We start from the raw sequence: 26,517 nt of genomic DNA, 5'->3' as shown, positions 1-26,517 counted from the left end.
GCGCTCAAATTACCCTTGGGCATCTTGGCGCTTGCATTGGGAACCCGTCCTAGTTTTTCCCTGTGAGATAACCCGTACTGGGCATCCCCAAGGTGAAAGCCAGGCATCCCGCCGCGGGGGGCCGTTGTGGAGATTAAGCAAGCTTGTTGCCCAGAGCTGCATAGTGTGAACTCGTGCTTAGAGTAGGCACCGAAGCGAGAATTATTGAGTCCGTGGACAATTGGGCTCCAGACCCTGCCGCGTCGGGAATCGAACCCTGGTCCCGGGTCTGACCTCTGCTTCAGGGTATGCCTCCTCTAACCAGTGAGCTACACTTCTCCAGAGTGCAGTGGCATTCAGTGTAGTGGTGTAGTGGTGCAGAGTAGAGTGGTGCAGAGAGCAGTAATGCCGGATTACAGTGGTGCCGAGTAGAAAACAGTGGCATAGAGTGCAGTGACGGAGAGCACAATGGTGTAGAGTGACGTACCGTGCAGTGGCATACAGTGCAGTGACAGAGTAGAATGTTGTAGAGTACAGCTGCATAAAGTGCATTGGTAGATGGCATAGTTACTGCGGCGTAGGGTGAATTGGTTTTGAGTAAAGTGGTGTTGAGTGAATTGGTGTAGAGTGCAGTGGTTTAGAGTAGAGTGGCTTAGTGTAGGTGCAGTGGTTTTCAGTGGCATAGAGTGGCGCAGTGTAGAGTGCAGTGGCATACAGTGGAGTGGCGCAGAGTGGCATAGAGTACAGTGTCATAGAGCATCGTGGCATAGAGTAGGCTGTTTCAGAGTGGACTGCAGTTGTGCACTGTAGATTATAGTGGTGCAGTGACACAGAGCGCAGTGGCATAGAGTAGAGTAGTGTCAAGTAGAGTGGTGCATCATTGATTGCAGTGGCGTAGAGTGGCATGGCACAGAGTGGAGTAGGGTAGCGTAAAGTACAGTGGCATAGAGTGAAATGATGTAGAGTAGAGTGAAGTGGAATAGAGTGGCATGGTATATAGTAATGGCAAAGAGTGCAGTGTTGCAGAGTGGAGTCAAGTGCAGCGGTGCATAGTAGGCTAGGGTAGAGTGCACCGGCATAGAGTAGAGTGATGCAGAGTAGAGAGGCGTAGAGTGAAATGGCATAGTGAAGTAGTGCAGAGTGCAGTGTCAGAGTGCAGTGCTGCACAGTAGATTAGAGTGACATAGAGTGTAGAAGAGTGGCATAGAGTGGTGCAGAATAGAGTGCAGTGGCATACAGTAAAGTGAAGCAGAGTAGAGTGGCGCAGAGTAGAGTGGCATAGAGTTCAGTGACTGAGTGAAGTGCTGCAGAGTCGAGTGTCAGAGTGCAGTGGTGTAGAGAAGAGTGGCATAGAGTGCAGTGGTGTACAGTGGTGCAGAGTAAAGTGACGTAGAGTGCAATAGTGTAAAGCAGAGTGGCATAGAGTGCAGTGGCATTGAGTAAAGTATAGTGGTGTACATTGCAGTGGTGCAGAGTAGATTTGCAGAATGCAATGGCGTAGAGTGTATTGGTTTTGAGTAAAGTAGCGGAGAGTACATTAGCATAGAATTCAGTGGTGTAGAGTGCAGTGGTGTGGTGTGAAGTGGCATGGTATGTAGTGGTCCAGAGTGAATAGAGTGGTGTCGACTGCAGTGGCAGAGTAGATTGTTTCAGAGTACAGTGAAGTGGCATAGAGTGCAGTGGCGCAGAGTAGAGTGGAGTAGAGAGCAGAGGCGTAGAGTACAGAGGTGCAGAATGGCATAGAGTGCAGTGATGCAGAGTAGAATGGAGTGATGTATAGTGATTTGGTGCAGAGTAGATTGGTGTAGAGTGCATTGGTTTTGAGTAAAGTGGAGGCAAGAGCATTGGCGGAGAGTGTAGTGGTATTGAATGCCGTGTTGCAGAGTAGCGTGGCATAGAGTGGAGTAGCGCAGAATGGTGTAGAGTGCAGTGGTGAAGCGTGGAGTGGTGTAGAGTAGAGAGACATAGAGTGAAGTGGTGCAGAGAAGAGTGCAGTGGCGTAGAGTGGTTCCGAGTGGAGTGGGGTAACGTGGAATATGTATGGTATGGTAGCGTACTGCCATTACATACAACACATGGTCAATTGAAATGACCATTACATTTGCACTCACATACAGTTTTACTGATAAAAGTATACAGCACACAAACTAACATTTGTGGCAATGTCATCACCCAATGTATTAATTTGATCAGCACAGTTCATTTATAAACAGTTGAAGTTTGTTGTGTGTTAGAAAAAAAATATCATCTGTACAGCCTTCCTCAAGCATTCCCCCACTATCCAGCATCATTATCACATACATTTTTTGCTTTTTTTATACCATTTTCTAGAGCGCACAGCTGCCCCAGCAAAGGGGCATCCCAGCGCTGATAGCAGAAAACTGCAAAGCTACAGGAGGGAAAGCCTAGAGCAGAGGAAAGAGGTACGTTTTTATTGCCTTACGAAATGACAGATAGTTATCCATGCCGCGAATATGCAGAGGTAGCGCGTTCCAAAGTTTGGCTGCCAAAGTACAAAAGGAGCGTCTGCCAGCATGCACCCTCCTCACCCAAGGAACAACCGCCAGATGCTGCCCCATCGAACGGAGTTGGCGAGCAGGAATATTAAGTACAAGCAGGTTAGCCAGGATGCCTGGAGAAGAGAGCTTTACAATTTTAAAAGCAATGCAGAGGGACTTAAAATCTACGCGTTTGGCCACAGGCAGCCAATGTAGCCGACGAATGGCGCTCGTCGTAGAACACGTTCTAGGCAGGCCAAGAAGAGTTCTGGCAGCAGCGTTTTGAACTCTCTGCAGTCTCTGGATTTAAGTCTTGATTGTCTCCAAATAAAGTGGGCTAGCGTAGTCCAATCGCGACAGGATGGAAGCCTGCACTATGACCTGCCCAATGGGTGGGTCAAAAAACCCCAGCAGTGGTTTAAGCCCACGCAATATGCCAAAGCAGGTCCCTGCCACTTTCTTGGTTTGAGTGTGAAAAGTAAGGACAGAGTCCACCCAGACACCTAGATTTTTTACCAGCTGTTTTGGGGCGGGTGCACAGCCCAAGGTGGCCGGCCACCAGCGTTCACTCCACAGCTCAGGATCTCTCCCTACCAGCAAGACCTCCGACTTGCTGGCATTGAGCTGGAGACAGTTGGCAGTCATCCACTCAGCGACAGCCTCGAGGTAGCTCCGAAACTTACAAGCGTCCCGTACGAAGTCGTCAGAGAGTGCAACTACCAACTATGTATCATCTGCATATGATACCGCTGTGAGCCCTCTGCTCTTGGCCACCGCTGCCAATGGTTGGACATAAAGATTGAAAAGTTTAGGGCTCAAAGTTGAACCCTGTGGCATCCCATGTTTGGAAGTATGGAGCATGGAAGCAAAAGGGGGGGCTGTTACCTGGAAAGTCCGCTCAGCAAGAAAAGAGGCAAACCAATCCAGGGCAGAATCCACAATGCCCACTTCCTTCAACTGCTGTAACAAGATCTTGTGAGAGACTGTGTCAAACGCGGCACTGAGATCTAATAAAATCAGTGCCCAAGTGCGACCCTCATCTAGAGCCCCTCTCAGATGTTCGGTCACAGCTAGGAGAGCAGTCTCAGTGCTGTGGCCAGAACGAAAACCATTCAGGGAGGGGTCTAGTATGTTATTGTCCTCCAGAAATCTAGACAAAATGGAGTTAATATAGGCCTCAGAGATCTTGGAGACCCAGGGCAGAAGAAAAATGGGCCGAAGGTTTTCTGGCTTCGCTGTGTCAAGGTTGGGTTTTTTTAACAATGGGATCACTCTAGCTTGCTTCCAAGTCCTGGGTACAAATGCCATGAATAGGGACAGGTTAATCAGCTGGCCCAAAGGCGAAAGGAGCACAGGTAGTGATTTCATGAATTGCTCAGGCTTAAGGGGGTAAGCTGGAGAACTGGACTTGACCTTACTACAAAGCACATACAACTCATCCTGAGAGATTGGCGGGAGAGCGGCCAAAGTGCGCAACGGAAGAGATTTGGACATGGGGTCAGTACAAGTAATAGCTTGTGAGAAGGTCTTATAGATATTTTCCATCTTCTTATCAAAGAAGGAGGCAAGAGCCTCACATTGCTCATTTGACGAAATCACAGGCGCTATAGAAACCGCCGATGATTTAAGATCTTTGAGTATTGAAAAAATGCTTTTGGAGGGATTGCTACTGTTCCTAATCTCAACCAAAAAGTATGCTGCCTGTTCAGCCTGAATAGCCCTATGATACATCTTAATGGCTGCCTGATAATGCCCCTTCGAAATCAGGTCGTAGTCCTGTCTCCAGGCGCGCTCCAACGTTTTACATGGTTTACACAAGGTGATAAGCTTATCATTTAACCAAGGACTGGATTTGATAGTACAGCATTTAGACCACTTTGCCGGCATGAGATAATCAAGAGAGTGTAGAATCCAATCAGATAGAGTCCTATCAGGCGCATCTGGCATGATAAATGTGGTTGTAGAGAGGAGGCCGTGAAATTGATTGATGTTAAATTTGTGCCAAGGGCACCTAAATGAGAGCTTCTGGGACACCCTCAGACGGGCACAACCCCTGAAAGGGTCATAGATATTAGATAGTAATCGGACCAACACACTGGTGTAGGGGTGTGGACAGTAAGGAAGGGAAGGTTAGAGAAAACTGGGTTCAACAAATGTCCCGCAGAGTGGGTGGGACCATGGACCAGTTGAAACAGTTGACATGCCGCCAGGTCAGCTAAGAAATTATCGATTTCCGTATCATCGGAGCTATCAAGATGTAAATTCAAATCCCCGATAATGCTAAAATTGGCAGCTCTCATTGCCAAGGAGTTTATAGTGTCGATAAGTGCAACCCTGGTGGGCGGTATATCAATAGCCCAGACATGGTATAGCTAGCGCTAAACGCAATCCTGACACACGCACATTCCCATCCAGCAAGAGACTCTTTAACAAAGGTGCATGAGTAGCAAGATTTAAAAACGACTGCAATACCACCCCCTCTAGACTCTCTATTCAGAGTTACAATGCTGAAACCCTAGGGGAGCGCCAAACCTGGCACAGCCACCATACCTGCTGACAACCATGTCTCTGTTAAAAAGAGAGCATCAGGAGTTTCATCCTGTAGCAAATCATAGCCATTCAAAGAGTGCTTAACTAAAGAGCGACAGTTGAGGCTTAAAAGTTTAACATTAGGCCTAGACCTAGAGGGGGACAAGAGGGTGCAGTGGTCGCCCAGGAGTTGAAGCCACAGTTTAAACAACAGCACGGGTCCTCGGGAATGTTGCCAGGAGGGTGACTGCACAGGTTTCCTCTCACTTTGCAGTCAGAGAAAGAAAACTGAACACCAAGCTCCCTGGAAGACACAGCCTGACATTTGACCTCTGCCTTTGAATGCACAGCAAATGTGACAAGATAAGGTCAAGGTTTAAAGGCATTTTTACAGAAAGCAAGTTTATGTAAGAAAACAGTAAACAAGGCCTATGCCCGCCTACTACTAAAGAACTTGGAGACGTGGGTGGAAGCGAATAGCTATTTAACAACAAGAGAGAGAGGGATAGTCACTCTTATTCGCCCTGACAAGTATACTTGAAAGCAACAAAAGAGTGACTGAAAATGTCCTAAGGAAGAGGCACTAAGGAATAAGACAGCACAAGGAAAAACCTCTTTGTTTAAAAGAACCCTCACTCACCAACCTGGTTGGTGACATGCTTCATCATTGGGTTCCCACCAGAGAGGCCGAATGCCTCCCTGGTGTGCTTCGACACCTGAATTACAGCGGAGCAGGTTTCTTGGGGAAAGGATGTGAGTGCAAAGGGTGGTGCAGAATTAAAAGATGGCTGGTTTTATCCAAAAGTGATTTTAATGGTGGAAAACCAGTAATCGTTAAAATATAGTGAGACGGACATGCGCTGGCTGATTAGGTTAACCAGACCCGTCCGGTTTAGTAAGAGAAGTGAAAAATGGTCGACATGTTTCTGCTTTTCAGGGCAATTATGCTAAGCATTCATCAGGACCGACACTCCACGGCGGTATATGCTCGCTAAGGCGTACCCTAGCCAGTGGAGGTGTATGAACAGTAAAACTCACGGTTTTACTTATGCAGCCTTCTGGGATTTCCAAAGGCCACTAGACTCTGCAAACGAAACAAAAAAGAGACACACATAAAAGCACACATAGCTGTATAATGAAAACAATGGTCCCTTTTTGTCAAACATCCACGAGGTGAATACTACTTAAAGATCACATGCTGTGATTCAGTCGGTTATCCAAATTGGTAACACCACAAGTGCCCCTGTTTCTGGCACCAATGTCCTAATATACAGCCGCTCCGTGTGTGATTAATGCCTGAGGGGTCCCAGTTACCGGACACGACCCGTAACGTGTGTAACGCTTTATTATTAAGCGATTAATGCGCACTTCATGCATTTTATTATGATACCATGGTGTGATCTGGTGCTCGTTGGCATGCCCTCAAATTAAAAGCAAGGCGCTACTAGGGTCGATATGAGCGCTGCAGGGTGTACACAAAAAGGAACAACGTACGTAGTAAAAACAAACAAAGCATGGAAAATTTAGGGGCTTACGTGAAGTAAAGACTGGCTTCACGTCATGGGTCCGGGGCAGGGGTTAGAAATGCTGATAGAATCTAGGCAGAGAAAACAAAGTGTAAATGGTGACAGCCGGTGTCTCGAGGAAAACTCTGCCAAATAACCCCCATACACTTACTTCTAATTTAGCACTCTCCCATTGTCGACCTATTTTTGATCGTCCACGGCCCGAATGTTGCCGCAATGTGGCATTCTGGGATAGAAATGCCGGTTTGTGATCACGTGACTCCAGCGCCAAAGACGTGTGATGCAAAAAGGCACTCACACAGTCTAGTGTTTTGTACCACGTGACCCAGACGCATTGCATCACACGCCTTTGGTGCTGGAGTCACGTGATCACAAACCGCTGCAACATTCGGGCCGTGGACGATCGAAAATAGGTCGACAATTACAGAGTTACAGATACATCAGTATTTCTGACATATCTGTAGGCGCAAAAGTGATGTATTGCTGGGGTGTGTCAGAAAATAGACGCAACTCCAGCAAGGTGTCCTTTCACATGGGCCAAGCCCCATGTGAAAGGGCCTGCATCAGTCTTACGCCTGCTGTGAGGCAGGTGCAAGATATTGACGCAATGGCATCCTAGAAGTGGCGCACTGAGTTCTCATAGATTTCAATGAGCCACTTTTACGAGGCTTTTTGCGGAGAACACCCACCCTGCATACATTATACCTGGGGCAGGTATAATATGGTGCAGGGGTTTATAAAGTGACACATCTGCCTAGATGCGTCACTTTGTGAATACGGCGCAACATAGCACATTTTTTACGCTGCCGGTGTGTCACAAAAAGTGACGCACCGGCGGCATACAAGTGAAGCAAGGCCTCATAAATAAGGCCCTTCAAATTTGGACGAGTGTTTCTTTGCACTGTCAGGGACCTAATGAAATTTAATGAAATAGTTTATTTAATATAGCGCGCAGCTACTCAGACTAGAGTGTCCTGGCGCGTGACAGCGGTAGGAAAACGTGCTTAAAAGACACATCAGTTATTAAAAAGCCAGGTTTTTAAGTTCTTCCTGAAAGAGAGTAGGTCTGTGGTTAGTCTCAGAGATTCAGGGAGTCTATTCCCCAATTTTGCACCTAGAAAGCCGAGGGATCTGCCTCCAGTGCAGTCACGGCATATTTTAGGCATGATGGCCAGGTTGGCATTGGAAGATCTTAGGGGTCTAGATGTTGTGTAGCGATTAACGCGCTTATTTAGTTAGCTAGCTCCTATGCCGTGGAAAGCTTTAAAGAAGATGGTCATCGCTTTGAAGTCGATCCGTTCTTTTATGCGGAGCCAGTGTAGAGACTTAAGAATAGGGGTTATACTAGATCTGGGTTTAGGTCTCCGGATGGCTCTGGCCGCCGCGTTTTGTACCACTTGGAGGCGCTGGATAAGGGATTTGGGAAGACCGAGGTACAAGCTGTTGACACAGTCAAGCTTTGATGTCACCAGAGCCTGCACCACGATCTTTCTGCTCTCAAGCAGTAACAGTGGAAGGAATTTCTTTAGCATCCGGAGTATGCCAAAGCAAGCGCCAGTAAGATTTTGGAATTGAAAGCGCATGGAGAGCGTCTTGTCTATGACAATTATTACGTTTTTGACTGTCTCCTTTTCAGCGGGTGGGGGCGGCAGATCTTTTGGCCACCAAGAGCTCCAGTCAGGCGTTTCTGGATTACCAAAGAAAACAACTTCAGTTTTGTCAGGACTGCACTCAGCTGATTGATCTTAAGCCAGTTAAAAACATTTGTGAGGCAAGACCTAATCATTGCCCCTTCAAAGTCGGTTCCATTTTCGCATGTAAAAATGAGCTGAGTGTCATCAGCATAGGAAACAATTTTGTCGCCCTCTTCCTCTACCAGAAACGCAAGGGGGGATAGATATATATTAAAAAGGGTAGGACTGAGAATGGAGCCCTGAGGGACATGGCTGGAACTGGGGATGAGAAAGGGGGGAGCCAGACGTCCTGACATCTCTTTGCCATGAAGGATGACATCCATGTTAAGGCGGTACCCCCCTCCCAGGCCGATGTTAGCAAGTCTCTCCAGGAGCCTCTCATGTGGGACCGTATCGAAGGCCGCTGACAGATAGAGCAGTATCAGAACAGCCTTGCCTCCTTGGTCCAGCTTACCCTTGAGAAATTCAGTCACTTCCAGCAGAGTGGACTCCGTACTGTAGTTAGCCCTAAAACCGGAATGAGATTCATGAAGGAGCTTCCCATCCTCAATGTGTTTTTAGAGGGCCTGGTTTACATGCTTCTCTAATACTTTGGAGAGGGCCGGAAGAAGGGAGATTGGCCTGCAGTTGGCAGGGTCCGTTGGTTTGGCCTTTTTTTTTATCATTGAAAGAATCTTAGCATTCTTCCATAATTTCTGCATGTTGCCTGCGGAGAGGGAAGCATTAAAGAGCTGGTTTACCGTGGGGTTATTTGGTGGGAGCTAATAGGTTCAGGATATTCGTTAGACATGGGTCGGTAGGAGAGCCAGACTTAGGGCCTCATGTAGGTAAATAAATTTTACCGGTTCGTAAATACCGAGCCGTACCGAATCGGTAAAATAGAATCGGTAAGTTATATGTAGGTAAAAATTCGGTAACAGTTACCGATTCGGTAACATTCGGTAATTACGAATCGGAATACACCGAATCGGTAAATACCGAGGTGGAAGCCACCGATTCGGTAAATACCGAGGTGGAATCCACCGATTCGGTAAATACCGAGGTGGTATTTAGCGATTCGGAAAATACCGAGGATACTACCACCTACCCTTAACCAAGTAGCCAATCTCACAATCATGCCATCATAGAAGGTCTCTCAGGCTTGAATAGGGGACCCCATACCTCAAAGATCAGCTCAGTGAAATCACATCACAGGAGCATCAGGAGTCTCCTCGCAGGAAGGCTCGCCTTCGGTCTGAACAATAAACATGATGTCTGTGATATTAAAAGCACCAACTTTCAGGTATGTGCAGCTGCGCGTGTGCCATGGCTAAATCGTGGGTCGAACAACCCAGAGTGGAAAACATGCATTGTGTAAAATTCCAGACTGTGTGTCACAGCATGTACAGACCAAGGTCGCTGCGCAGTGCTTGGGATGGGAACAACATAATGCACTCGTCTGAAGGAATTTTCGAGTCATCAGTTTATTCAAGAAAGAACATGTAAACGCAGTGTCGTGTGCAAAGACACAAATATGGCTACATAACATTCAACGCGGTCATGCCAACTGAACAATGCATGTTCGTATGCAGGGAGAACTCACTACACGCCCCCTTGAGCGAAGCAATATGTAATAGGCAAGAAAAGAGGGAAAGCAGAGTTCAGTTTGGTCAGAGCAGGACAGGGCATAACCAATGCAGCGCCAAAGTCCTACAGTCCAATTAATTGCAGCATACAATTGTAAAAAACACAATGCATATATAGTAAACAACTCAAGCAGACCATCAGGAAGAGAAAAACGAGAAATAAAAGAAATGAATGTCGCGCCAGGGTGCTGTCCAGTAGCACAGGCGCAATGGACGACTATCCAGTCAATCCATGAATGTATAGGCAGCATATGTGGCCACGGCTTCCAACAGCCAATCGTTTTCAGGGCCACTAAAAGTCTCAGCCATCCAATTGAGTAAAGAAAAGGAACATACGTGTTCTCCAACCAACGGAGCCTCTAGCACAATCTGAGGGCACCCGGAATGTTCCTCCAAATAGCTCATGGACAAGAAGTCGTAGGCTGCCGCTGAGATGTCCCAATTACCCAGGATACCAAGCGCCGCTCCACACTCCATGATCCGGACACCATAACAGGACAACTCGTGAGACACTAAGGGCCGCATCAGTCGATCGAAATCCGGCACCGGAGACAGCATGTTGGAAAGCACAAATCCAGAGGCCATTCAAAGGGACAATCCAGGCAGTGCAATACAGGTTGTACGCAGGTGAAGTAGGAATACCTGAAGGATAATCCATAAGCCAGGCTCAAAGTCGCCAATGGCAAAGTACCATAGAAGTCAAGCATCCTATCACGAAGAAGATGCAGACGGGACAGGCGCTCGTGTGGCACAGAAGGAGCAGCCATTCCGTAGTATGAAAAGTAAAAGCAGCACACCTTCCACCAGCGCCAGATGCAGCGGAACACCTCCAAAGATGCTCGGGAACAGTGAATGTGAAATGCCGAAATAACACAAATAATAGTGTGGAAGGAGGTCACGAGACCCGAGCCCCACATGTTCACACAAATTGAGCCAGGCCGGTCGTGGACGAGGCATTGATAATACATTGGATCAAAGAGCCGAAATGCAGGGGGAGGTCAGTATTCAGAAGCGCCTGTTCCTCAGTGCGCGTAGTAGCAACGTGAAGGACAAATATTTCACGAGGGAAGTCAAAGGCACCTGTTTGTGGGACAATGGCGCTCTATTCTGCTCAACTAGTTGGACTCTGCTTTCAAGGTTGGAATCGAAGGTCAGATGGAAACATCCCGCCGCCCATGCGGGGGTGGAATGAGAACAGTATTGCAGCAGACAACTTCATGCGAGACAGTTATGTACGGGATTACCACTCACATCCCGCAGCAAACATCATTTATCATATTTAAATGAATACCGTTTGCAAGCACAGTGAAAGAAGGTGTAATCACAGGCACTGGGATACCTCGTAGGACGCACGCCGAAATCGGGGCTTGTACATTGCATGCGCCGTGTACTTGCATGTGCCCATTGTCTCATGCATGAATCCTAGGAGTGAGAGTGCTAGTGCTAATATCTATAACGGCTTAGGCCTTCTCCATGTTCGCTTGGTCAATGGCTCTCAGTCTGGAGGCCGCCTCACTGTGCGACAACTTGCAGACCTCGTTGTAAATAGCATACGCGCACCTTTTGGTTCTGCCACCCACGGGACCTTTCACAATAACATTCCATTCGGTATGCACATTGATGGAGTGGGTGGACTTCCTGATCCTGTAGATGTGCTCTGTGTCAGCTGGTGGACAGAGTGGGATGTGTGTCCCATCAATGCAGCCAATGTAATGGGGGAATGAATTCCTGAAGGAACGGGACAGGCAACTCTGGGATACACCACCCACCGCAGCTATCACCACCTGATAACTGCCGGATGCCAACAGATGTAGGCTGCAGAGCACCTGCACATGTGGGGGTATGGCGTGCGCCCTTCTTATTGGCTGGTCCAGGAGTGGGTGAAGGTCCCTGATTAAGTCCATGATGGTTTCGGGGTGTAGCCTGTACCTCTCATGTATCTCTGCATCAGTCAGCTGGAATAGTGTGATGCGCTGTCTGTAGATTTGTTCCTCCCGTCGCCACACCCTCAGTCCTGCTGCCTGTAGACGTAGGCGCCTTGCAATGACGTACATGGCGGCCATGTTGTCCACGCAGTTGCATTTTGGGATTGCTTATGTGCATTGTTGATGGTTACCACCTGCTTTCCATCCGTGTTAATTACCGACTCTTATTTACCGATTTTCCTGGATTTCTTAATTACCGACTGCTCCTACATGTCATTTTAAATTTTTACCACTTCATGTTTACCACTTCATATTTACCGATTCGTTAATAATGTATTCGGTAAATATGAATCGGTATTTACCGCCTCATATTTACCGAAAAGTGGTTTTTGGACTCCTACATCTCACTTGTCTGTATACCGGTCGGTAACGGCATATTTACCGAAAATCGGCCGTTACCGACCGGTATTTCGCTACCTACATGAGGCCCTTAATGCTTTGGAGAAGGGTCAGTGACTTTTCAAGCTGAAACTCAGGGAAAGCTAGTAAAGATGGATGATCCAAGAGTTGAAATGTGCCATTAGAACTAAGGTAGAAGATCAGTTCTTCCTCTGAGATGTTCATGAAGGCTTGTTGGATCACAGAGTTTTTTTTGCGGAAGAATTGAGCTATTTGCTTAGACCATTCTTCCTTGCATGGCCCTTCTTTTGTGCCGGCTTTTAGGGCGGCAAAGGATTTAACTATGCTAAAGATTTCCTTACTCTTATTTTGGGCATTTTCTATCTTGGTTTGAAAGAAGTTTTTCTTGGCTGCCTTCATGAGAATGTAATGAGCTTTTAAGGTGTCTTTATACACCTCCATGTCCTCCGGTAGATAGGATTTACGCCAATACCGTTTTTCTACAATTTCTTTTGCTAGATCTGAGGGAATCGTTAAACCATGGAGTTGGTGGGGCCAACCTCTATGAGGAGGAGGAAACAACCGGTACCGCTGCACCAATGTTTGTTCGGAGCTATGAATCTATTGAGAGGGCGTCCGAGTCAGGGCAGCCAGACAGTTCCGGTGAGGAACGACCGAGGCTGTCTGCTAACATCGGGATGGATATTTTATGGAACGTCCTGTAATTAGGGACCCTCTGCCCTGCGTTAGCCCGAGGGGCTGTGGCAGAGTTGGAAATGACAAAGTTTAATAGGAGGTGGTCAGACCAGGTGATGGGAAGAGGTAGGCTTACTGATATGTCAAAGTTGAGATAGATTTGGTCTAGGGTATGGCCCTTCTCATGGGAGGCCGAAGAAATAGATGGAAACATGTTGCAGGCCTGCAGCGTCTCCGACAAGGAAATTGAGGGTCTTTTCCATTGTCCATATGTATATTGAAATCTCCCAGAAAAAGGCAGTTGTTGTATTTTAAGGCCAGGGAAGTGTTACCTGTATTAAGTGTAGTAATACAATTTCCAATTGCACCGGGAGGTCTGTAAATCAGAAAACCAGCTATGCTATGATGGGGGGATGAGGTACAGCGGAAGCCTAGGGACTCTGCGCCCGCGATGTTTGCCATCAGGATGGGAGAGCAGTCTAGTTTTTGATTGTAAATTATGGTGACACTGCCCACCTTACCACTCGGTCGGTCCCTCTTAAGGATTTCAAAACCCGTAGGAATGGCCGAGGTGATAGAAGGGTTGGAGGCTTCAGACAGCCAGCTCTCAGTGAAAAATAACAGATCAGGCTGTTCGTCTAAAAGTAGGTCATAAATGTGTGGTTCATGCTTTTGCATAGAGCGACAATTTAAAAGGGTGGCCTTTAAGTCCTCTGTTTTCTTATTGTTTTTACACTTATTGTTGCGTGGGAGGATCTTGGGTGCGAGTTTCCTGGGTTGGAGGAGAGACCAGTTGCACTTATTGAACCGAAAGTCTACCTCCAAGCTCGGATCAGTCGCTGTACACTGACATAATGGTAGCTGTCTAAGGCTTAGCAGTTTTTCCCTATTGTAATATAGTGGAAGAAACGCACCGGAGGGGAACTTGGCAGCACGGCCGGTGCCGGACGCTGACGGGTGCAGACGGGCTTGCCTTTGGCGCGCTAGCGGCACGCCCACTGTGCACGTCCGTTTGCATCGGGAATATATAGGCTAATGCCTATGATGCAAACTGGATCGCTAACGCAGCTGAGAAAGCATAAACTGTGTGGGCGGAAGTGAGGAGCCCGATAGTAGCCCCAGCCCTCCGCACAATCGGCGTGTCAGCCGAAGCGAACCAGGACTGGAGGAAAAGCGAGATGCAAATCGGAGCAGCTAAGGAGGTGTAGGCAAGCAGAATCAAGTAAAGTGCAAGTGCGCGTAGGTAGGAGAAACTGTTAAAAAGCATATACAATTTAAAAAATGTTAAAAACCTAGTAGCAGGGCAGGAAATACAAAATCCTACCACTGTCAGCTGCGCACATCCGTTTGTATCGGAATATACAGGCTAATGCCTATGATGCAAACTGGATCGCTAACGCAGCTGAGGAAGCGGAAACTGCATGGGCAGAAGTGAGGAGCCCAATAAAAGCCCCAGCCCTCCGCAAAATCGGCTTATTAGCCGCTGCGGACCAGGACTGGAGGAAAAGCGAGATGCGAATCGGAGCAGCTAAGGAGGTGTAGGCAAGCAGAATCAAGTAAAGTGCAAGTGCGCGTAGGTAGGAGAAATTGTTAAAAAGCACAGAGTAATTCAGCCACACATATACAATGTAAAAAGTATTAAAAACCTAGTAGCAGGGCAGGAAACACTAAATCCTACTGCTGTCAGCTGCGCGCCTCCGTTTACATGGGGAATATATAGGCTAATGTCTATGATGCAAACTGGATCGCTAACGCAGCTGAGGAGGCGGAAACGGCGTGGGAAACAGGGGCTCAAATTGGATCATAAATTCAAAGCTGTTCCGAACAGGGGCCCCCAAAATATGTTTGGCCCGGGGCCCCCAAAATCCTTAAGATGTCCCTGCTTATACGGCAGGCAAAGCTCAGCCTTACCTAAGCGAAGCTCTCGCTCCATTGGCCCGAAGTAAAATTCTGTCTATGAGATTAATTGCGGATTTCAACCCTGCATGGGCCCAAAGGGGGGGAAGCCACAAACTTTAGACTGAGCCCCTGCAAGAGGGAATCGTGGCTGCACCTCTTATGCTCTTGCCCCAATCACTTTGACGAACGTCGGCGACTACTGCGCCGGATTTGTACCACCAATGGAATAAAATCTTGCAGTGAAGCATCAGCCATGTGCTTTTCTAATTCCAGCACGACGACCCTAGCAAGACTGGGGAAATGTATCCACCACAGCAGGACTGCCTTAAAAGCGGCTAACGAACGCAATAAAACTCCGGAGAAGAGCACTATAAATACAGCGGATGAGAGTTGAGGAGGCACTATTGAGCACTGACGCTTTTTCGCGCTTCCAGTACCCCCTCTAAGATAGCGCCTTATAGGATAACTGACTAGAGGTCAAGGGGAAGGAGTCACAGCTTTGCATTGCTACCCATTTTCACAGGACAGAGTGGGATTCTGGATTGTGAATAAGGCCACACGTCCATGATCACAAACCCTGGGGAAGGCTGATCGTGGTGGAACTGGGGAGGGGCTGCAAACCCCTTTTATCAAAAACTTTTTTTAATTTTTTTATTTTTACTACAAACTGAAGTTTTATCATTGTTTTAGCTGTAATAGGTCGATTGCTTTTACTGTAATGATTTTAATTATTTGTACAGTTAATAAATAAACACACAAACACTGTCAACAAGGTTTGGGCAACGAACTCGGGCAGGGCTGCCTAAAGAAATAAAGCCAGGAAATAGAAAGCCAGAAAATGTGAGTTACAAACCACAAAGCCAATGATAAGCAACCAGTGGAATGCATTCCTAGGTCAACTTCCTGAATGTCTCCAAGATTTCTTTAACAAACCAGACAGCTGTGCTTTCTGGGAGGCTGTGACCTAAAAATGAACACCACTTTTTTGCAAAAATGTTCTGCCCCCCCACCTCTAAAGTCCCTCACACATTTCGACTCTTTTGCTAACAGAACATTCTTAATTTCACACTTTCTATTTATCATAAGAAAAAAAACTCAAGGCAAGATGGCGGCCACACATTGGCCGATCGGCCAGCGCTCCCAGGATCTTTCTCTCCCCGTGGCAATCTGAACATGCCGTAACGCCTTCTGACACAGCCCGTGTACACGAAAGGACATGCTTTTGTTGGTAACGATCATTCGGGCCACAGCACGGTGAATCCTCGGCTTGAGCTGGTTGCTCATTTTGCCTCGGCCTGCAACGCGAGGCAGCTACAGTGTTGGGGGCGGAGCTAGCCGTTCCAGCTGCTCCGCAGCGATGCCTCCGAAGGCAGCTCAAGGCAGGGCACATACCCTGACGGATCGCATCCCCTAAATCCTGTTCCGAGATTGCCGAGAGAATTACGTAGGCAGAGACACGGATATCTAAACTGGAAGATGAACTGACAGCTCAAAAAACAATAAGGGAATCAATACAGGCATCAAAGGAGGACACATTATGGAAGCTCTCGGATTTCGAAAATCGCCTCCAGCGCAACAATTTAAGAATTTTGGGGGTGCAGAAGGCATGGAAGGACAAGATACAAGAAAATTTGTCATATATCTGTTTTCAGAAGCATTTCCTGAACTATCACAGTGGGATTGGAATCAAGAAATACAGAGAGCCCACAGATTCTCATTTACAAAGCGAGCAAGGCCAGGGCAGGATGTCACTAGACCTAGAGCAATTTTGATTTCTGTCAACAATTTTCTAGCCCGTCAAGCAGTCTATGAGCTGGCACGTCCCTATAAAAGGAGAAAGGGGAAGGGATCAGAATTTTTCGTAAGGCCTGATTTTTGCCACCAGACGGTGGAAAAACTGTGGCAGCTCAGACAGCTCATCACTATATTTCAGAGCAAAAGTGCCCAAGTGTTTCTACTGAATCCGGCCACATTGAAGGTCATATATAAAGAACAGACTCGGTTCTTCACCTCAGAAGTCAAAGCCAAGGAATACTTGCAATCCATTACATAGGATTCAAGAAGAGACACATGTTTCTTTGGGGGGGATTAGTGCTAGATCTCATATTTAGATTATGGTATTTCGCTTCGGTGGGCTGTTTATTTTTCCCCCTTTTTCTCTTTTTTCTTGTGGTTTGGGGGAACATAACGGTATGGATCTAACAAAGCGATAGGAGATACAAAGTTTTTATCTCAGTCTGGCTGTATACATCTAGTATTATTTCTGGTTATTATGAATTTTTGGTATATGTGTGTTATCTAAATAAGCTAGATATGCGAGGGGGAGCCTCTGGGAGAGGTTAGCTCTCCATCACCGGGACAATTAGTCCTAAAGCCTAATTACAGGATGGGAGGGGAGTGGCCTGAAATCAGGTCACTGACTTTGATATGGGTAGAGGAGGGGGTGGGGTGGGGGTAGCTGGGAGAGAGGGAGGGGGATATTAAACTAAATGCAGTCCATAGCAAATTGAAGATTAGGACATGGAGATATATGAAATCAGGAGATAAGGCTATAAACTGGAGAAATACAATTGTCTATGATGGGGGATAAAAGGGTACAAGCCAGTCTGCGCTTATGTTCATTTAATGTATGTGGGCTAAATAATATTGCGAAATGGCAACGGGTTGCAGCTGAAGTGCAGGTGATACAACCCGACTTGGTATGCCTTCAAGAAACTCACATACCATGGAACAAGCGGAGGGGCTTTAATGAGATTGGGTATACATTATTGGCCTGTATACAACAGTCCACCACGAATCGAGGGGTAGCCATCTTAGCTAAGAATGGGATACAAGGTACTGGTAGGACATTGGTGGACAATCAGGGTCGTTGGGTGGTTATTGAATGTTCCAGGGGGGCATTTACATTCACTCTGCGTTGTGCCTATGGGTCCAATCTCAACCAAGCTGCAGTGCTGGAGGGCCTTAACCTAGAACTGGCATCATGGCCCACTCTGCGGGGATCTCAATATTCATTTAGGTGGTCAAGATCTTCAGAAGGGGTGGAAGTGCTATAAAGGCAGGAAATCTAAAGTCTTTAAGGCATTACAGTATTTGGTGGAGGATCATGGTCTGAGGGATGCATGGTCTACATTACAGAGTTCAGACCCAGGCTTCACGTTTTACTCCTATCCTCATAATAAACTGGTCCGGTTGGATTATTTCTAAGTGCCATCAGGATTGTTACCGGGCGCTAGAATACATGTCTATCCAAGAATTACTTCAGACCATGGCCCATTAGTGATAGACATCCCCGTTAGCAGCAATAATAACGGAGGTCCGTCTCGTTTGACCGGAAACTCTTAAAAGACTCTAACTTTATAAATCATATGAATGGTTGAATCTGGTAGTTTCTGGAAGTTAACCACAAATCGACCTCATAGGCCTATGTCTGGGACACCTTAAAGGCAGGATTTAGGGGAGAGGTTCTGAGTTATGGGTTTCACAGACAGAAACAACAGAGAGTTGAGATTCAAGATCCATATGGGAAACTCAGGCTAGTGGAAGAAGAACTGATGCGAGTGATACTGAAGGGAGGGGATGTTATCCCTTTACAATCAGAGGTGGCCTGCTGCAAAGTTAAGATTAATCTATACTGGCGCAAAGAGATTGCTATCAAGTATAATTTGTTCAAGGAAGAAAGATATGAGTTTGGCGAAGCCACTGGACGATGCTTGGCGCAAAGACTTTGCTCCAAAGAAGGATATACAGGATAAACTAGCAGAAACCCCGCAAGAGATACTGGAAGCATTTTATACTTTTTAAAAAACTCTATACACACAGAAGACAGCCACGAGGAGGAGGGGGTTGAGACGTTTCTCAAGGGCATAGACTGTGAAAAGCTGGGCCGGGCAGAAGCAGCTACCCTTGATAATCCTAATAACATGGAAGAACTAGAAGAGGCAATAAACAACTTGAGTAATGCTAAAGCGGCGGGCCCAGACAAATTGCCTCTGGAGGTTTATAGAACCTTCTTCCAGGAGTTAAAATCGGAGCTATTGACCACCCTGCAACAAGCACAGGGTGGTGTAGTTCCCCCATCATGGGAAGAAGCAATCATTGTAGTTTTTAGAAAAAAAGATAAACTAGCAGAGCTCCCAGGGTCCTATCGACCCATCTCCTTGGTAAACGCCGACGGGAAGATCGATACTAAAATCTTAGCTTCCCGTCTGGCAAAAGTCACTTGTATCATTGAGACAGCATGGGTTTATACCCAACAGGGGCACTGTGAACCATATTAATAGGGTGGTAGCGTTGTTGGATACAGCTAATGTACAGGGCACCACCCTAGGCCTGGTTTTGTTAGACGCCTAGAAGACATTTGACCGCGTCTCATGGAACTTTTTATGGGGGATACTACGCTCCATGCGATTTGGTCCTGGGTTTATCCAAGCAATTCAAGCTGTGTATAAGACCCCCAAAGCTTGAATTTGTATTAATGGCTTAAAATTGGAACCAGTATATATATCAAGAGGTACGAGGCAGGGTTGCCCGTGCTCCCCACTCCTATTTGCATTATATATAAACCCGTTTTTAACTATGTTAGAAAGGAACCTAAGAATTAAATCAGTAGGCTGTGGACAGGAGCAGCTCCGAGTGCTAGCATATGCAGATGACATTGCGGTCGTAACAGCTGAGCGGGGGTAGCAATACCCGATACAGAACAAATGGTACATAAGTTTGGATCTGAATCCAGGTATAAACTCAATGCATCCAAGACACAAATCCTATGCACTAATCAGACCTGTATCCGAGATCCTAGGGTGAGTAATGAAGTAGTTTATCTGGGGGATTAGGATTAGACCATGCTTAAACAAATTAGTAGAAATTAACTAGAACTCCATTCTCACAAGTGTAAAGAGCCAACTAGATAGAATGGAATACCTTCACCTCACAATGGTGGGGAGGTGTAACGTACTAAAAATGGAAATTTTACCTAATCTTTTATATTTTTTCAGATCCGTGCGATTGGAACTATCTAGGGGACAGTCACAGCAACTACAATCATGTTGTACTAGATTCTTATTGGCTCAAGGGAAACCGCAGAGAGCAATGCATTTTATGTCACTACCCCGAGAGAAGGGCGGGTGGGCTGTACCAGATTTTATATTTTATTATTATGCATGTATCCTACAAAACATCCGGATAGTGCACACTGGGGAGGATATTGTTAACCCTGTAGAGCACCCATCTATATATCAGATCTTACTCGGGGCGAATGTAAGGAATTGCCTATTTAGAATACTGGAGTTTAATTACTATAAAAGAGCTCATTTTAAGGTGGTAATAGCTGCTTTATAAGGTATGGAGAACAGTACGGAGAAAGCTACAAATCGAGGGGGTCTGTTATTATACACCTATAAATACACCCAGTTTACTACCTGCTGTGTTCCCCGATAGGGTGGCTCATACATGGAAAGATAAAGAATTACATGCATAGGCAACCTATATAAGGACGGAGATTTGCTCTCCTTCCTGATAGTAGCTGATAAATACAAACTCCCTAAAACAGAATTTTTTTAATTTGTTCAGATGAGGGACTTCTTGAAGAAAAACCAAAGGATGATTGAGCCATACGTGTTAGTCGCGGCCATCAGACGTTAACAACGGATTGGTGGGATATACAGTTGTTTATTAGACACACAGAGAGATGATCTAGAGGTCCAAAATACAAAATACAAGATGGAGGAACTGATTGAGATGTCAAGATATACACATAGAACAATCAATTGATATGGCAAGGAGAACTTTAATATCAGCTAACCTAAGAACACAGCCCTTTAAAACTATATTTACTTTATATCACACCCCTGCGAAAATGTTGAAATAGGGGGGGACTTAATGACGGAAAATGTTTTCGGTGTGGTGCAGACTCAGCCGATATTGTACACATTTTTTATGTGTGCAGGAGGTAAGTTGAGTTCTTGGGCCATATAGAAAAGTTTCTCTCGGAAATCACTGTAGTTTAAATAAATATCACACCGCCCACTATGTTGATGGGTATAGGGGATGACGTGACCAAGGGACATCCATCTTTTGAATTCTGATATTTGATTTTAATAGCAGTCTTGGTGGCTCCATGTGGTTGCAAAAGGAAACCCCTACATTTTAAATCTGGAGAGCTAGATTCTACGTCATCTTTAATCTGGAATATAGTTTATATGCTCTCAAGGGGACACGGAAACGGAAAGTAGGGTTATTATTCCGGGGGCCTGTGATCAATGATATGAAGGATTATTTTTGAAATTATTTATATATATATATATTGGGGGCCTTGTATTTTGCTCATATGGTTTTATCCGGTTTTTATGTCTCATGATTTGTATTAACCTCTCTGGAAGTAATATGGAGTTTTATATGAGGTATACCTCATCTTTGACATGAATTTGTATGTACTTAAGTATTGGATTGCAAATAAAAAAATAAAATTTAAAAAACTCAGGACACAGTTTTTAGACTATCCTTTTGAAACAATGTTCTCCCTTTGTGGTCCTGAATGAAGTGTTTAGCTTACTTAGTTTGCTTTACAATGCATATATTTACTGTGGTAAATTGAAAGGCAACACTGCATATGTATTTCTCTATATATTTCTTGTGAATGCATGTTCTCTCGTGCACCACTTACATTTTTCAGCTTATCTGCAGTATTTAATATTTTATTGAATAAATGTGAGAAAATACGGCATGAGAAACCTTATGAAATGATTTTACATGAGGCAGGGTGCACATGAAAAACAGTTAAAAAACATTTCACTGGTTGTACAAGTCTACAGATAAAACTATAAGGATCTAGTGGGTATGTATCGAAGCAAAGGGACCTTCGCCATCGCATCATGAGTTAGACTGGGCTGCAGATTTCCAAAGGAGCAATGAAGGTAGTTAAGGCTACAAAGACGTAACAGGAAAACTGGGGCTGAAGCTGTGTTCATGTGTGCATGCGCTCATGCATTCACCTGGTCCCCTTGCTGTGTGTTTTACCTCAACATCATTGGCTTTGTGGGACTTTTTTGGTAAGGTGGTACAAAGGTGTGTGCTTGTTGCCTCATTTCTGGTGTGTAGCTTGTATTTATGATGACTTCCAAGTACTCAGTTTATTGGACTTAACCCCTGACTGGTGCTTGATACAGTTTGACTTTCAATTATTTGCAAACATTTTTTCCACATATTGTTTTGGGTGAACTAAGCTCAGATTGTTTTAAGTTCCCGATTTAAATGTAAGTCTTTTGCAAAGTTCTGCAAACCACCTTACGGTAGTCTCAGTGAACTTTAGGTCCGCTAGATAAAAGACGCTGGATGGAGATAGAGACGATGATCAAGCAATCAGTCATATATAATTTTAAAAAAAAATCCATTATCATTGTATTCTACAACTAGGCGGCCTGCCTTAGAGAGAAGACAAGAGCTTTAAGTACCCATGCAGGGGAAAATGGCGGGTTTTAGGCATCTAAATCTTGTAACAACTCATATGCTGTCTGCTTCAGGAGAAAGGTGCTGGTCAGGAAGAGGCCTGGGCACACCGGGGAACTAAAAGCAGATTGGACATTGAACTCTAAACCAAGATAACATACTGTGCGATTTGGACCCTGTGTAGGCATGTTTGGGACTTTATAATACAACAGAACACTTGGATCTGAGTCGGAGAGAGAAAAATGAAAACAAAACAAGTAACGAAATAACCTAGCTGAGATGGGATATTCCTTTTAAACGACAATTTCCCTCACCTACCATCAGTGGCATGCTTCATCATCAGGAACCTCCTCGCACCGAGATGCCTCGTCACATCGCGGGCTACAACTCCCTCACTGAGAAAGAGGAGCACAGCAGATGTTTACAGAGGTATAATATATAGTTTCGTGAGTTTGAGGGGTAAAGAGGACCCCATCCCTCACTGGCCGTATATTGAGCAGAAATTCTTGTTCTGATATTTGCCCTTGACAGGGGGAAAGACCCCTAACCCCCTAATCTAGGCAGAGTTCAACAAGGTTGTCAGGGCAAAATAAGTTTGTCTTATTTCGTGGGAAAAAATTCCAGAAGGCAATGGTTTGTTTTTTGAGTGTTTGTAATGATTTTATCACTCTATCCGTGAGAGTGAGTGAAAGAGAGAACTGACAGCCAGCAAGTGTTTCACCCCTTATATGGCCATCTGGCCTTGGGCTTCCTCAGGGCGTAATGAAGAATGATGGTGCAGGAATGTTTGGCGTCTCGTTGTGTGGGTCCGTTAAAGTAGCTTGAAATAACTGGCGTAATGCCGCTGCAATTTTTTGTCTCAGTCCGTGGTCTGGCTTCAATGAGCTGGGGTTAGTGAGGTAAGCAGAGCATGCAGAAAGGTAATGTGATGGTTAAAACTGGCTACAGGGTATGCAGACACCTTTATTTGTGCGGCACTGGGTCAGGATTAAAACGAAAACACTGCAGGAAGGATCAAACCTGCTGGGGTGTGTCACCAAAGAATGTCAACATGTTTCGGCCATTTACCCTCAGATGAGGTGTTCCAGCATTCGTCAGGAACTAAAGTGATTGTGCTTCTGCTTCAAGGTTGTGCTAAAAAAATAATAAAATAATGTAATACAAAACGTCCTGTTTATGACTTTGACATTTTTGCAAAATGCGGCCAAACAATGCATGTTTACTCCCCCCTCTGTCACAACACAGAGGATCATTTTTCTTCTGCTTCAACAAAAACACACCATGCTGTGGAAGGCGATCTGAAAATCTTTGCCCTTACCTTTTTCCAGTCTGACCCTGGTGCACAGGGAGCTAAACGAGCACTGTAAAAGATGTTAACACCAGCCATCAGCCAGGATAACCTGGTGTGGTTCTTCCTCTAGGAAAAAGTTTTAAACAATGGGGTAACCATTTATTTAGTGACATAATGTCATCCTTTTTACAGGGAGTTCTAAAGAGAAACTAAGGATACATTGCTAAATGAAAGGCCTACCACAGTACTCTGGAGAAATAATCTACGGTGTGTCCCTTTCGTAAATTGAGTACCAGTTCCTCCCTCAGTGTACCCTGAAGACCGCCCCTCAGCCCATTCCAGGGTCTTTCCTGGTCCCAGTGACTGGTCAAGCTCAGGTCAAAGGTGCTCTCAATTATAGTTTCAGTACAGTATTGCACGGAAGTCTTTTAAGTTTAAAAATAAATCATAAATTAATTTTCTTCACTCAGTTAACAGTGTCTTTTACCAAGGCTTTGGTTCCATTTCCATGCATCAGTAGTAAGGAGGTGTCGTTTCATGAACGTGCATGTGAGCCATGACATCAACATGGCCTGATTTCACCGGTTACGTAGCATTTCAGCACCATAAAACCCAGCACACCCCGCACGAGGGAAGCCATATCAGATAGCATGACTTTTGCTATCCTACCTGGGTGACATCGCCCTTTTCCACTCGAGTTTCCTTAGCGCATGAGCTCAGAATTGGAAGTGGATGTTGTCTCTTGTTCTTTAAATTCACAAAAGGAAAACCAGGCGCTGTAATCCCCAATGTTCTAATCCCGGAAGTGGAAGTCAACCTACATGTCTCACCTGGAATGTGTATGCTTTCTTCTTGTTTTGCAATAATGTAACATCTGTGTGTAACACATCCGTATGGGATGACCTCAGCTTTGTGTCTTACTTCAATGCGCTCATGTGACCACTGGGCGATCTTAGAAACACGTGCCAGACCACAACTATTAGTATATTGTTGCGAGCATTCCCACCACGAAAACCCTACTCATCGGTGACACATTATACACCAGCGTCTATTCATGTCAACCTAGAAGTCTGCCCTGCCTTGTGCATGTAAGAAGGATCTTCAACCATACAGTGATGGGGCGCTATCGGATTATTATTCTAAAGTCTTGTAGAGCGCATATCTACCCAAGTAGGGTTTCCCAGTGCTTTAGCAACAGGGAGGGGCTAGCAGAATAAGATAAGATTAGAACAACCAGGTATTCAGGTTCTTGCGAAAGGTGGTCAGTGAGGAGCATCTTCTTAGAAACTCGGTATCACATAGTGTGTCATGCCACTAATACCACCGCTCAGTGCTTTGGTCCAACAACAGTCACATCAGTCGCTCTAGAGAATAAATGGAGGATGCCATACTCCAGGATAACGCTGACACTCCTACAAGCCACAAGGGATACAATGGACATCCCTTTGCAGGCCAGGATGGCTGTGCACAAGCTATGGACTGACAGAGGGGTAGGTGTGGTTTGTAGACTTTGATTGGACTTTGATAGAGTCTCGTAGAGTCTAGGGCCATGATTAACTCTTACTCAAGGCTGGGCAGAGAGCTGTATTTAAAATATAAGATAAAAAGAGGCATGTACATTAACTATATTTTCCTTTGCTTAGTAATCACTGTACAGAATTACGCGTGCATGGGCTGTCATGCATAGTACCTCTTTACAGCAATAGCACAGCAGTGTCGTTAATATGCAAGAGCAATAAATGTAGTCGGGTAAGATAGTATTTCAACTTTAAATTAACCTGCTTAGGAGCCCAGTGGGACAACTGACACTTAGACTAGGTCACCAAAACATCCTAGCACTGGCCTTCGTTGCAGATGCTGCTACTCATGTAATACCCGCGAGATCTACTGCCTTCGCTTTCAGGGCCAGGGCCCTAGCTATCAATAGTTCAGGGATATGAGGGGCCCATTGTACCCCAAATCCTACCATATCAGAGAATGGGGAGCACTGTCCCCAGGGTCAGTGCAAAGTGAAGTTTGATGCACTAGCCTTTCAACCACATGCACCGCACCGTTTCCCTCATACACCCTCCTCGTGACTCATTCACTGACCAGTTAATTTGATATCCTTACCTGTGGGTACATGATGTGTCTCCAAAGTGCCTTGAGGCAGCGTTCTGGAACATACAGTGCGAAATATACTGCATCATACAACGATCGTATAGTATCTGACTCAAAGCATAGTAGCTCATATTAAGTCATTTCGTGTATGACATATATATCTACAGCCCTTTAGAGCAAAAATCTGCAACAGCAAAGACAATCAGCCTCAAGTCACCGAAAGACTAACAAGCTAAACGAGGAAGCAACCCCCGGGGTATATGTTGAGGTTTCCAGCCTGCCTGCCATCCCGAAAGAGGCGGACCACAAAGTACATCTGAATTAAGAGACCTCAGCAGCGTAGCGCCTGGTGCCGTAAAAGCCCGCTTACCTTTGCCGCTTCGCGCCGTCGCGCGCACTGACGCAGGCAGCAGGCAGCAGGCAGGTGCAGCGGTGTTCTATCCCAGGCGTTCGTGCAGGCTGGCTAAATAATTACAGCTGAGGTAAAACAGGGTCACGGAAACGCCATACAGCGCTTCACAGTAACACAACGCTGGGGCCTCATATTACAGTCATTAACTAAGGAGAAGCCTGCTTATTGATACTCTGAGGGAGGGGCTGGGCGGCAGCCATCGGCGCTGGGAGGTCTGCTATAGGCAGCATGGCTAAAAAAACGTTGGGAATTACATTTATTATAGAAAATCCACGTGTAAGGTATGCTGTCAGCATCGATTAAATAAATGCACACTAGAAACTTGAGAACTAGGACACACTTAAACTTGATTCTGCAGTCCCTCGTTTGCTTTGAACACAATGCATTTTTCTGAATGTATGTAACACTGGTGTTGGGCTAGTGTTTGCTGTAGGTGGCCACAATTTAGATTAGGGTTATTGTCTCACTCTTAAAAACGGTGATACATGCGCCGCCTCT

General features: G+C 45.7%; 1 protein-coding gene across 2 annotated transcripts in view; it reads right to left on the bottom strand.

Annotated features, from left to right (window-relative positions):
* Window positions 1-26,032, bottom strand: part of LOC146834941 (uncharacterized) — a 72,843-nt gene extending 46,811 nt beyond the window's left edge. The window contains exon 1 of one of the 2 annotated variants that reach the window (XM_085600153.1): window positions 25,978-26,032. The gene's annotated coding sequence lies outside the window, so the exon portion shown is untranslated. Of the gene's footprint in view, window positions 1-25,619; window positions 25,893-25,977 lie in introns of those variants that run through there. The other variant, XM_085600152.1, reaches the window with a different exon arrangement.
* Between the last annotated feature and the right edge of the window lie 485 nt (window positions 26,033-26,517).

Source organism: Triturus cristatus, chromosome 4_2 (genome assembly GCF_964204655.1).
Source record: "Triturus cristatus chromosome 4_2, aTriCri1.1, whole genome shotgun sequence".
NCBI lineage: Eukaryota > Metazoa > Chordata > Amphibia > Caudata > Salamandridae > Triturus > Triturus cristatus.
This window is presented reverse-complemented; position numbering and strand designations above follow the sequence as displayed.